Here is a 12,236-nt window from a genome sequence, read left to right as displayed (position 1 = left end):
ACGAAGAGGAGTACATCGAGCCCATGATGAAGGAATTAGAGAAACTCAGTTCGATTCGGGCCAAAGCTCTAAATCATCTAATGGTTGGAAAACGAGCGGTGGCTCGGGCTTATGGTTTGAGAAAAAACTTTTGAAGAGGGAGGGCTAGTTTGGCGAGCCATCCTCCCACTAGGTAAATGGAGAGCTAGTTTGGCGAGCCATCCTCCCACTAGTTTGGCGAGCCAACCTCCCACTAGGGTTAGGTAAATGGAGTCCTACTTGGGAAAGCCCTTTCGTAGTCAACAAGATTTTAGGAAAAGGGGCCTACATACTACAAGATAGAGATGGAACAGTGCACCAGCATCCAATAAATGGACAATGGCTAAAAAAGTTCCTACCTTCTTTGTGGGAAATGACAGGCCTGGATTTAAGTTTCCCATGACATTTTTCCTAGTTCTAAATGTTTGAAGCAAGCTTTTGTAACAAAACACCCAAAATAAGGGTTGATGAAATGCAGACAAGATTTTTTATAAGAAACCATCATATGGTTTTTTCAGGTCTAAAATTTCATTACAACAAACATAAATATCAAAGTAAAAATAGTTCAAAAGTAGCTTAAATTACACAAGCAAATCCAATAAGGTTTTTATTTTTTTCGCAAAATGTCGCGTATCCATGCGAATTTTGTCAAGACGAATCTTTCTTAACTTATTTCTCGTGCCATAGTTCCAGATCGACTTCCATGTCAGCCTTGTTTAGATCTTCTTTAGTAGTAGTCAGGGCCGTTAACATTTGATCAGCCTCATCCTGGAGCTCCTCCTTTTGACAACACCTTCTGCAGACGAGCTTGAAGTCCTCAAGCGCTAATCCACTTGTTTCAACAACACTTCATGTTTCTCCAATTCTTCATGTTGCGCTTTTGTTTCCTCTCTAGTCCGAGCCAATTCTCGCCTCCAGTTGTGCCAGCGATCGTCGAAGGATTGAGTAGAACCATTGCTGTTAAATTTACCAACTAGAGTCACCAGATCCGATTTGGCATTCTCAAAAGAAGATGCAAAATCTAGACAAGTTGGGCGAAGGACATCTAAGGCGCCACAGACTTTGACATTCTGTGCTTTGGCCACTCTCTCTTCTGGCGAAAAGGTCAGCCACTTTACTAGCAGCATTTTGGCCCTCTCCTTAGATATCACCAGATTCCTAGGTCTCTCAGCCTATGAAGTGGTAGAATCATCACCTTCCTTTGAACGAACCACAGATTCTACTATTGGGTCTGGCACCAGATTTTCGGGCTCAGGTTCTTGAGAAGCTTGAGAAGCATGATCTTCGGATATGGGCACATCAGTGTCCTGCTAGAATACACGCATATTTAACTCCCACATGAAATTTCTTTACCAAAGGAAAATTCGGAGCAATTAGAAAACATAGCTTTGGAACAAAAGGAAGTGATTCTCCCTCGACCCCAGTCGACTTTGCAACAAGAGCTGTCTTTTCAGCCACAGTTTCAGAAGAATAGGGTCCTCAGCCATAGTCTCTGTAGGAATAGCCTCTTCGGGCACCCTCGATCAAGCATCACTTCTTCTAAAGCCAGGGGGCATCCACTTTCTGCTTGCACAAATGGCTCACGGATTCCTCTCCTAATCGGCTAGAAACAATCATGGGAGTTTATGACCAAAAAAAAAAGGCAAAAACATATATATATATATAGATAACCAAAAAAGGAGTCATGTCCTACCTCAAAAGAGGATGCCTCCTTTGAAACACCAAGCGAGGGTGAACAAGCTTGAGGCACCACTTCATCCGCCTCAACAACTTCTTCGTCATCAACTTCCACAACAGGAACGGAAATAGATATCGGGTGAGAGGAATGAGAGGAGCCTATAGTTGCATATAAGAAAAGGCAGAAATTGAGAAGTACAAAAGAAATGACGCGATAATCACCTGGGGCAATCTGGAACTGATTCATAATCTTCGCAATGGAAGCCCTTGATGCTTAATTTGAACAGCTTCGGGCTAAACATGAGCACCGTCACTTTGATCAGCATACTTTGGCAGTGATCTTTTCTTGTCTACACCAGATTGAAAGGGCAAATCAGTAAGAAAATAGCAAAAAGGATCACCCACAAAAGTTCCTACTACCTAAATTACCTGAATAAGGAAAAGCCAAATGAGCAGTCCTAGAATCACGAGTTCTTAAAGGACTAGCAATCTTGGATGAAGGAGAAACAGGAATTCCTATTTTCCAGATTCCGCCTTATTTGAACAAGGATAGGAGTCTTTGAAAGAGATAAGCTCGAACTCAGAGCCAAAGCTTCCCTTAGCAAGAGCCGCTTGATTGAAGCGGGGAACAAAGAGTTTGGTAATTGGCATAAACTACATAGAAGTCAGATAATCGAAGAAAAGCAAAACATTTCAAGTTTTTTTCTTTACTCACGGTCGGAGGAAGTCCATTATCAAGCTGCAATCTGTTCAAGAAGAGCACACCATCCTTGCTCACTAAGTTCTTGGCTAAAAGGGTAGCCTTTGAAAACTCTCTGTACGCAGCATTTATGGCACCAAATCTATCATAATAATTATTCCACCGGGGTGATGAAAGGGCATGGTACAACAAGAAACAAGGTGATAAGGCTTTAATTCCAGAGTCCAAGGCGGACTTCTTATACTTAGCCCGAATCTCGGTAAGATCCTCTCGGCTTAATTTGGGAAATCGATAGGACAAGCCCTTGTTGGTCGAGAATAATTTAGCTTAGGAATAACTTGGGGCACCTAAGCCGCTGCTAAAAAGCGAGGGTTATAGGCTTCCACACCATATTGATAGTTCGTGGAATCCATTCTGCCGCCACAAGGCAAATCCCATGATTGTAGACAAGAGAAGATACTCATATTCTCAAAAGCAAGGGAACTATCTGCGTTTTTTGGACCTTCAGGTTCATCATCCATTGAGTCACGGGTCTGCTTTTTCTGCCATGAAGAAAGTAAAACATTCTTCAGTTGTTCTACCAGAAACAGAGTTCAAGATCAAATCCCTCAAGGGCACCACGTCGGGAGGGACCTGCAAATTTCGCCTCCTCAACTTTGGGAAAGTACATTGTAGCCAGATTTGTACCATCCACAGAGGCCCCTTCACATTAAGATTGACAGGCGCAACGGTCGCTTCTCTCAAAGCTCTATAAATCGAGGCTAGAATCAAAGGGCCAGTGGCAATATCTGTGTGAGACGCTAATCCCTCAGCCAGATGGAGCCATTCCATTGTGATCTGATTGGAGGCGCTGGGAAGATGAACCGATTCAACCGATACATCAGAAACATTACATGCTCGCCATGAGGATAATCCACCGGTTGATTCATGAATGCACCCATAAAATCCCCGTAGGCCCTATTGGAACAAATCAAGCCGAAATAACCTCGAGATTCTTCTTTCTCTCCTGTTCTTTAGAAGGATTCTCTTGAAAATCACCCACAGACTTCCTGTGAGGACGAAACCCAATAATTACTACAAGATGAAGAATGAAATCGACATGGGTCCGACACCAAAATCGAAGGTATTAGAAGCACTGCTCCGAAAACCAAAGCGGAGCCGGAAGAGGAATCGACCTAAAGATGGATAGTGGAACACGTGATGGCTTGATAAATTCCATTATCAAGCCAATAGTTCTTGTAGCGTGGCTCCATTCTCGCCACCCAGTCTACCCAGCGGAGATTGACACTTGATACGTCAATTTTGGAAAGAACTAGGGAGCATCTTATTCCAATTCAACTAGTCGACGCCTTCGGCACGACAAACGGGAATAGAGCCCTAATTGGATGAGTCTCGTAATTCCAAAGTTAGTCATTCACAAAATTGATGAGGTCCTTACAAAGTAGAAAATCTACCTGACCAACGGCAAATCTTTTGACCCACCATAAAAAAGCGGCAAAATCCTTTACCCCCACCCCAGAGATAAAAGCAGAAGCGTTGGCATCTTAAGAAGAAGATTGATGTGAGCAAGAATTTTCTTTGGCGCCTTTCTCGAAAAATGGAGATCTGAGTTTAGGGTTCAGGTTTTCTTTTGATTTTATGAATTCGGACACGATCGAGAGAAGACAGAAGGGTAAGAAAGAAGAGGGAAACTTCACATCACTCATTTAAACCCTGATGCGACTTTTCGCAAACTATCCATCAGACAGTTTTCCACTCTCTCTTGCCACGTGGCCAAAATTGAAAAGCCCGCTTTAGGGCACGAAGCCCCACAAAATCTCACTCAAAGACATTTCGTACACAGTGTAAATATTTTTTTTAAGGGATAAGCCCAAATAAATACTTTAAGGGCTTAAAGGTACATATATCTTTATTCCTTAAAAATAAACGGTTATTGATGTATTTATTTCTACTCATTAGAAATAAATAGCCGTTGTTAGTTCGAAATTGGGGCAAAATTAATGGATCAACCAGCAATTAGTTACAAACTGCCAAAACACTATTCTAAAAAAGCAAGAAAAGATTCATATAGTTTTACAAGTACAAAATAGCTGTTCCAAATCCACAAAAAGGGCAGAAACGAAATCAAGCAAGAAATTCTAAAATAGTAGAGATCAAATCTGTCAGATCATCCATATCCATATCAAGGGCTCGTCGAGCAGAGACCATCTTCTTATGGTCCAGCCAACCGAAAAGATTGAGTAGTCAAATCCTAAGCAGTAGGCCCACCGCGACAACTGAGCCCGAATGTCTTTCAATTTGGCCTCCAGCAGAAATGTTAGCCTTCAGCCCAACTTCCTCTTTTCCAAAACCTTAAGCTGATCTAGAACATTTTCGTGGCTTCAGCCAGGTCCACAAATCCTTCTTTATGATCATAATGATCCTCTAAAATCTCCTCGATCCTTCGCAGCAGGAGAATCTCTCTGATTATGCAAATGTGCTTCAAGGTCTTGCTCAACCACTACTCCAGATGGTTACATGCAGGAACGAGATGAGTTTTCACCGAGCAATCTGGTGATCATTCCCATACAAGCTTGGCAAGTTCAGGCAGCTGAGTAGAACTGTCCTCCCAAAATTCATGAAATGATGAAGTGCAGAGTGGAGACGGATCTTAGGCACTCTCACTTTCTCACATCGACTGCGTCATGAAGTTCTCACTCCTCTAACCTCCTAAGGCGCAGACAGGTTTCTCCATGAACTCCTTTGTTCACCGAGCTGTATCTCAACTCAGGAATGGCTTGAACGAGTCCAAACTGACGACTCACGAACTGGGGATTATAGGCTTCAACCCCATAAGCACATGTCTTATCATTATAAATCCCTCCGAAGAAAAGATCTTTCTTGGCTAAACAGGTTCAAGATGTAGTCGGGACCAAAATCAGTCAAGTCCTTCCAACGCGCGGGAGCTTCATGAAGTCCCCTTCCATGAACTTAGCGTGTCACGAGCAACAAACGAAGCTAGATCGTTTGGGACTTTCCTACATTCCTTAAAAAGATGAAGCATTCCTTGGTGCGACTAACCTTTTGGACGTAACTAAAGCAACGACCGCCGCGTCTTCAAGAGACTCCATTCTGCACTTTCCACCTGTGAAATACCACTCCAACCATATCCGGATCATCCAGACAGACCACGACGTTCGATTAAGCGGGCTGATTGTGATCCGATAAAGGCAATGATAAAGCGAGGCTAACATGGAAGGGGCGCTGTTTCACCCATCTTATTATGAAGAGCTTCGCAAGTGCATGTACTCGGTCTTCACACCCTCACATGAGGAAAATAAATTTGTTCAACCAGAAAAGTAAGAACATCATGTGTTCTTGATCCTGGTCAGCCATGCCCTGCAGTACGTCATCACAAAACCAGTAGGTCCTCAGACGCATAATTTCGAACTTACTAGCCCTCATCAGGATTCCAATGGTTCGATTCTTCATTTCATAGTCCACTAGAACATCGATGCTAAGACCATGGGGCCTGAAGCCAAAAAGGGCCGCCATATCCAAAATAGTGGGAGTCATGGTCCGGGACCGAAAGCAAAAGTGTTCGAAGTACAGTCCCAAAAACATAGAGCAACACTTATCAACGAAGGGTTCAGAACAATTTGGTGTTTTGAAAGCAAGATGGCATGAAAAATACCATTATGTATCCATCTGTCTCTAAACAGGGGCAACATCTCATCTACCCAATCAGCCCAAGGAAGGAAATCCTCAGGAAGAGGCACATTAGGGTTTGAACCCAACCGCTCCAAGTTCGCCTCCCAGGACCCCCAATTAATGTCTTCCAAACCATAGGAAAATGAAGCTCGAACCAAGCGAGTGTCTGAAGCCAGCAAATTTTCGGGCTTAGCTTGAGAATAATGAGGACCCAAGAGTGGAGTTTTATAGGGACCCCTCAGTGTCAATGTAAAAGAAGAATAAAACCTCACAAAGGCTAGCTGATTGTTCTTGCAAGAACAAATTTAAAATTGAACATGCTTTGTTGCCTCCTCTTCCAAATCCAACTAGGAATTTTAGTTGAAACCCTGCAGGTTTTCGCTCATTTAGAGCCATAGCAGAGTGCTTGAGAGAAAATGAAAGGTAACATGTGGAAAAGAAGAAGAGGATCTGTGTGATGGTCTTTTCAGAAAAAAGGAGTTCAAAATGAGAAGTTGGGAAGTTTTCTTATGACATGCCGAATTAATTGCCAGACGTGGGAAGACAGTTGTTGTCTCGCCACCACTAATATGGCGCCTATCTTTCAAAAATTCTTCCTTTCACGGTGTGACGTATCCATAAGAAGCTAGAAGGTCTAATTTTGATAGACTTGACCCAAGCCCATCAAAACTAGGGGGCAATGTTTGTACCCAGTTTTGGTAAATGGACCAAAAATGGTCTAAAGGTTTAAAAGAATATTTTTAAGATAAAGCCAGGCACATTAGCATTTGTCTTTTCTTAGAGGGTCACCATTTTCCCAACGGGTCTCTTTGAATGAATCAATAAGAAGGCCCAAATCGTGAAAATCAAACCTTTATATCACACTACAGGTTAAAAAAATTGGTAAGCGTGTTTTCTAGGCCCACGCGGGAGGCCGAAGGGGATTATCGCATTTAATGACGACTTGACCTCCATCTCTTCCAGCAATAAAACAAGTCATACTGGAGCCTCCAAAACCAGAGAAAGATCAAAATTGCCAGCCAAGTCTTCAAGTACAAAGAGGTCAAATCAAGAGAGCTCCACAAAGAAAATTGACGGTTCCTGCCAGAAGTCTTCCATCATTCCTTCTATGAACCGATTAAGATCAATGTACAAGATGGTCGACCTTGAAACACAAGCCAAAGGTCTTGTCACAGTTTCCATCATTACGGGCTTCTTCCGCCTCTATAAATAAAGAAAGTCTACTTCCAAGAAGGGGACTCTCTCTCCAAAACCAGACACAACGTCTCAAAAAACACTTGAAAAATCTCAAGATAACAATCTGCCTACTTTCTCTCTAGATAACCAGTTGACAACTCCTGCACTTATCTCTCGTAGCTCTGCCATATCCATGGTATTATTTTTTTTAAAGAAGTAATCTGTTTCAATTCATGTAATCATTGGGTTGGATTAAGAAATCTCCAGTCTTTCTTTCTTTGTTTTGTAATCTGGATTCAAAGGTAATTGATGAATTTATTGAAGAAGTTTCGGTCATTTAATTTACACTCAGATTAAATATAAGTTGCATAAAAATATTTTTAAATAAAGACCACTTAATTATCTGAAATTAAATCACGGTCTATTTTAGTACATAAAATTGGATTCCAGCCTTCTTCCCTTTAAAAAGTCCAGAAGAACTAGCGTTCGGACCCAAAAGGGAATAGAGGCCCGAATGAAACAGTGAAAGACAGAAGGGATAGGAAGTTGAGTTGGGCCCGAATTACACCACCGGGCCTGAATTGACTATTAAGCTAGCCCGAGGACGATAATTGAAACCGGTTAATGAAACCCATATAGGGTCTTACTAACCACGAGCTTGGTCTCTCTCTCTCTCTCTCTTACTTGTTTAGGTATTGCTCATACTTGTCAGGTCGACAATCACGAAGGAAATAATATTGAAGTCCTCTTAATTGAGGCACAGAAAAGAATCAATCTAGGCCAGAACTTCTCGGAGCACAATGGCTTGAGAAGAAGTCCAGAAAAGACGCGCAGTATTAACCAATCACAAGCATTCAAACCAGATCTATTGGGCTGGTTACGTACCCAATAGTGGCACGCCTCGCAACACCACGAATTAGAACTGAGAAAAGTTGATAGATAGGGCCTTGACCGGGAACTCTCGCTTTTGACAAATTGATTCAACTTTCAATTTTGTTCAGAAAATTGAAGGAGTCCTCTCTGTGAGCCAAGAGACACCATCCGATCGGGGCATTGGTGTTGATCCGCTGATCCTCTCGCTCCTCAAAGCAAAGCCGATCCCCACGGACAGCGAAAAGGAACGGAGTACAGAAAATAGGACCAACATCATTATACAGAATTGTCATAAAAAAATATAATAAATTACACTATGGTTTGATTCACATTGATCTAAAGCCTGAAAATCAACAGACTTGGATAATTTTCTCCACAAATCAACAGACTTGGATCGATCTTCAACCACTAGCGAGGATGTGGTTCAGTAAAAGTCTCATATTCCATTACTTTGACAGAGTTACTCTTGGATTGATCTAACCTTGTTGCCCATGAATTATATTCAGATCGTAACGACATGTCCGATCCAATGCTTCTATGCAGATAAAATGCAGGTTGGGAGGGCACTGGGAGAGTGAAGGAGTAGCTATTCATCATGAGAATAATGAAGCCATGGTTGGCCTATCAGCTACATTTTCTTGCACACATAATAATCCAATGTGGATGCATCTCATTATTTCATTTCTTGAACAAGTCTCCAATGTGGGATCTATTAGATTTGAAGCTGTCCCTTCCCTCCAACTTCTCCAGGCCTGGAATGATTTGTGAATTTGCAGAAATGATCAGAGATAAGTTTTCTTTTTTTAATTCGTTGCACTAAATTTTATTGAGATACCAAAACTATATTATATTTTCACTTACGAAGCTTAGAAGATCCTCAAAATTTTCTCCACGCCGGATGCCACTATTTTTTTGTCCACTGACTATCTCTAGAACTAACACACCAAAACTGAAGACATCGGACTTAACAGAAAAGTGCCCATGCATTGCATACTCTGGAGCCATATACCCACTGCATATCAACCAAAAGAATGTCATCGTTCACCAACACATATGGAAAGGAAATTGTTGACATAACACAATAAGCCCACAGGCAGTTAAGTGCATATTCTTACTAGGTCCCAACAATCCGACTAGTACGCTTATGCTTGATCAAGCACGAACAACCTTGCCATTCCAAAATCTGAAATTTTGGGGTTCATTTCTGCATCTATCAAGATGTTACTAGCTTTGAGATCACGATGAATAATTCTAAGGCGAGAGTCTTCGTGGAGGTAAAGGAGGCCTCGAGCAGTGCCTACTATGATTTTGTATCGCCTCCCCCAATCTAGTTGTGCACGCTTTGTTGGGTCTGCAAATACATTAATGCAAAATCAAGACTTCAATTACAATGTTGGCTTGCATACCTGTTTCACAATTGGAATTTTATAATAAACATTCAAAATCGAATGAAAACAATGCATAATTCCAGACATACCAAATATGATGTGATCGAGACTTGCATTAGGGACAAATTCATAGACAAGAAGCCTTTCACTCCCTTCTAAGCAGAAACCTAAGAGTCTAACTAAATTTCGGTGTTGAAGTTTAGCCACTAATAAGACCTCATTTTTGAATTCTAAGTCTCCTTGCCCCGAATTTGTAGAGAGCCTTTTCACAGCTACATCTTCTCCATTGAGAAGCCTACCCTGAAAAAATATATAGGTACGGACAAAAAAAAAAACAGAAATGAGATAAGTGGCATTCAAGAAATATTAAAGTTATAAGTTCTTGTTAACTTGTCATTACCCTGTAAACATATCCAAACCGCCTCGTCCAAGTTTATTTGATTCAGAAAAGTCATCTCAGAGAAACTCTAATGGTGGCCAAGTCAAATTGCAAGGATTCTGCAGATCCAATTTCATCTGTATCGTCGCTGCCTCGAGGAACAATTGAAATTCTAAAAATGCTTATAAAAGTAGTAGTACGTGGCTTCCTCCCTATCAAATGGAATAATATGATTAACTAATGTTCACCAGAGTTACGTCCTTACCTGGAATTAACTTCCTAGTTTCAAGTTTTTTCTTTGTCCTCCTTACTCTTAAACAAATGCAGAAGAATATAACTATTAGTACCACAGAAACAACAATTGGCACAACAATAATGATGACAATCTGAGATCTGTTACTCTTCGATCCTACAAAAAATCAGAAATCTCATTTGCATTAATTTGAATACATACATACATCTGTATATGAACCTAACAAAATATGCATTAGAAATCTATTCGACCCAAAATTGTTGTAGTTTCAATGGTACACGAGACAACTACATCAACTAAAAATTGAATTGAGGGACTAAAATGTAACTCTTCTACAAATTCCGGGCAATTGCTCTAGTTAAGCCAACTTTATTTCTTCAAAGCATAATATATTGGGATGTAAATATATACATATATATATATATATGTACCTCCTGTACTGGTTGACGGGGGAGGAGGACCAGACAGTGGCGGCAGAGAAGACGGCAATGGTTGGACAGTTGTAGGGTCAACGAAGCGATAGTTCTCATACCTAACATCACAGCTGGGTGTACTAATTCTAGCACCTTGCTTCCCCTGAAATTTTTTTGGAATATCTTCCAAAGAACTACCCAAGCAATCATTGCAGACCTGCTCGGTCAAATCCGGCGTACACTGCGCAAGTCCATAGATTGTTTCGAAGTTAGGAGCGGTTGCGATCCCTGACGCAAATTTTCGAAGCGAACCGTTCCCTGCAGCTTGACCCCTTAGGTCATCCACCAGTAGCGTCTTCAGCGCTTGAAAAAACCCGTCGGCGTCGATGGACACGCTCTGTGGGTTATACCTCTTGAGAAGAGGGAAAGTTTCCTTGGCTCCGTAGATGGAGTGGTTGGCGTAGCGAAGCGTGCACTGGTCAAATACGCCAAAAGCTTCCTTTTGATTGGGACAGGACTGTGTGAGCAGTTGTGTGGCGTTGCTGAGGCAGCCACGGCAAATGTCCACCGTGACATCCCCTCGACATAGCCCGATTGCGTAAACCTGGTCGGGGTTTTCCCCATAGGATAAGTTGTAGAAGCCGTAGCCATTGCCGTTGTTGGAGGGGGAAGAAAGAGAAGAGAGAAGGGTGTTGAGGTTTGTCTGGTAGGTACTGTTGGTGGTGTAGTTGCTTTTATCGTTGTAACACCATGGGGTTATTTGAGATTGAGTGCTGATCATGAGGAACAAAACGGGAGAAAGGAAGAACAGAAATCTGAAGGAGAACATTAATGGCGCCATTCTGTTTGTACATTATTGTTGGTCAAATCAAAACTGTGTTTCTATACTTTTTATTCTCTTGTCGTGTTGATAAAAAAGAAAAAAATAAAAAAAAAGGGAAAAAAAGAGAGCATAATACATAAAAAAGAAAATGTAATTTATTTCTCAAATGATATCTGTCATATAATAATACTCAGACCAAATCCTGCCAATTCCAATTCATCAAAATACTTCTTTTGAGGATTGATTGAGACTGGACTGGTACTGATTTTGAATTTGAAGATTGATTGAATATTAAACCATTTTTAATGATGGCGTTTAGGAGTAAAGGACACTGATTATAGTGCCATTATGCATCCACTATTTCCTTGTCAGTTGTCCAAAAAAACTGATCAACACACACCATTTTTTATTTTATTTTATTTTTATTTAGCTCTTTACTTCTTTTTTTTCTCAGGATCTAGTTCTTTACTTTGGTTTTTTAATGTATTATATAAAAGAGAGAGAGAGAGAGAGAGAGAGAACGTGTGCGAGAAGCTTAAGTTGGACTTTATCTCTTTTTTGCCCCTGACAAGAGAGAGAGAGAGCGTGTGCGAGAAGCTTGTTGGACTTTATCTCTTTTTGCCCCTGACAAGAGAGAGAGAGAGAGAGAGAGAGAGAGGTGGGCGCGGCCCTGTGAGGTAGGATGGAGCAGTAGGCACATGCATCTGTGCCTATTTTGACCAAGATTTTGAATCTCAACTGACAAAAGAGAGTAGTGCCTACGTTCACATCTATTCACACGGTATAAGTCCGTGTCTTTAGAGCAGTTTTCTACTAGTGGGACCAAAATAAACGTTGGTCAAAGGA

General features: G+C 41.3%; 1 pseudogene across 1 annotated transcript in view; it reads right to left on the bottom strand.

Annotated features, from left to right (window-relative positions):
- Window positions 1–11,408, bottom strand: part of LOC148920936 (cysteine-rich receptor-like protein kinase 29) — a 47,004-nt pseudogene extending 35,596 nt beyond the window's left edge. The window contains exons 1-5 of the transcript XR_016123167.1: window positions 10,586–11,408; window positions 10,178–10,310; window positions 9,923–10,049; window positions 9,612–9,822; window positions 9,295–9,485 (exon numbers count right to left, since the gene is read on the bottom strand). The product of XR_016123167.1 is annotated as a cysteine-rich receptor-like protein kinase 29 (transcript). The remainder of the gene's footprint in view (window positions 1–9,294; window positions 9,486–9,611; window positions 9,823–9,922; window positions 10,050–10,177; window positions 10,311–10,585) is intronic.
- Window positions 11,409–12,236: the final 828 nt, after the last annotated feature.

Source organism: Prunus mume, linkage group LG1 (genome assembly GCF_029339155.1).
Source record: "Prunus mume cultivar Tortuosa linkage group LG1, ASM2933915v1, whole genome shotgun sequence".
NCBI classification, from domain to species: domain Eukaryota; kingdom Viridiplantae; phylum Streptophyta; class Magnoliopsida; order Rosales; family Rosaceae; genus Prunus; species Prunus mume.
Note: the sequence above shows the minus strand (reverse complement) of the source record. Positions and strands in the feature narration are given on the sequence as shown.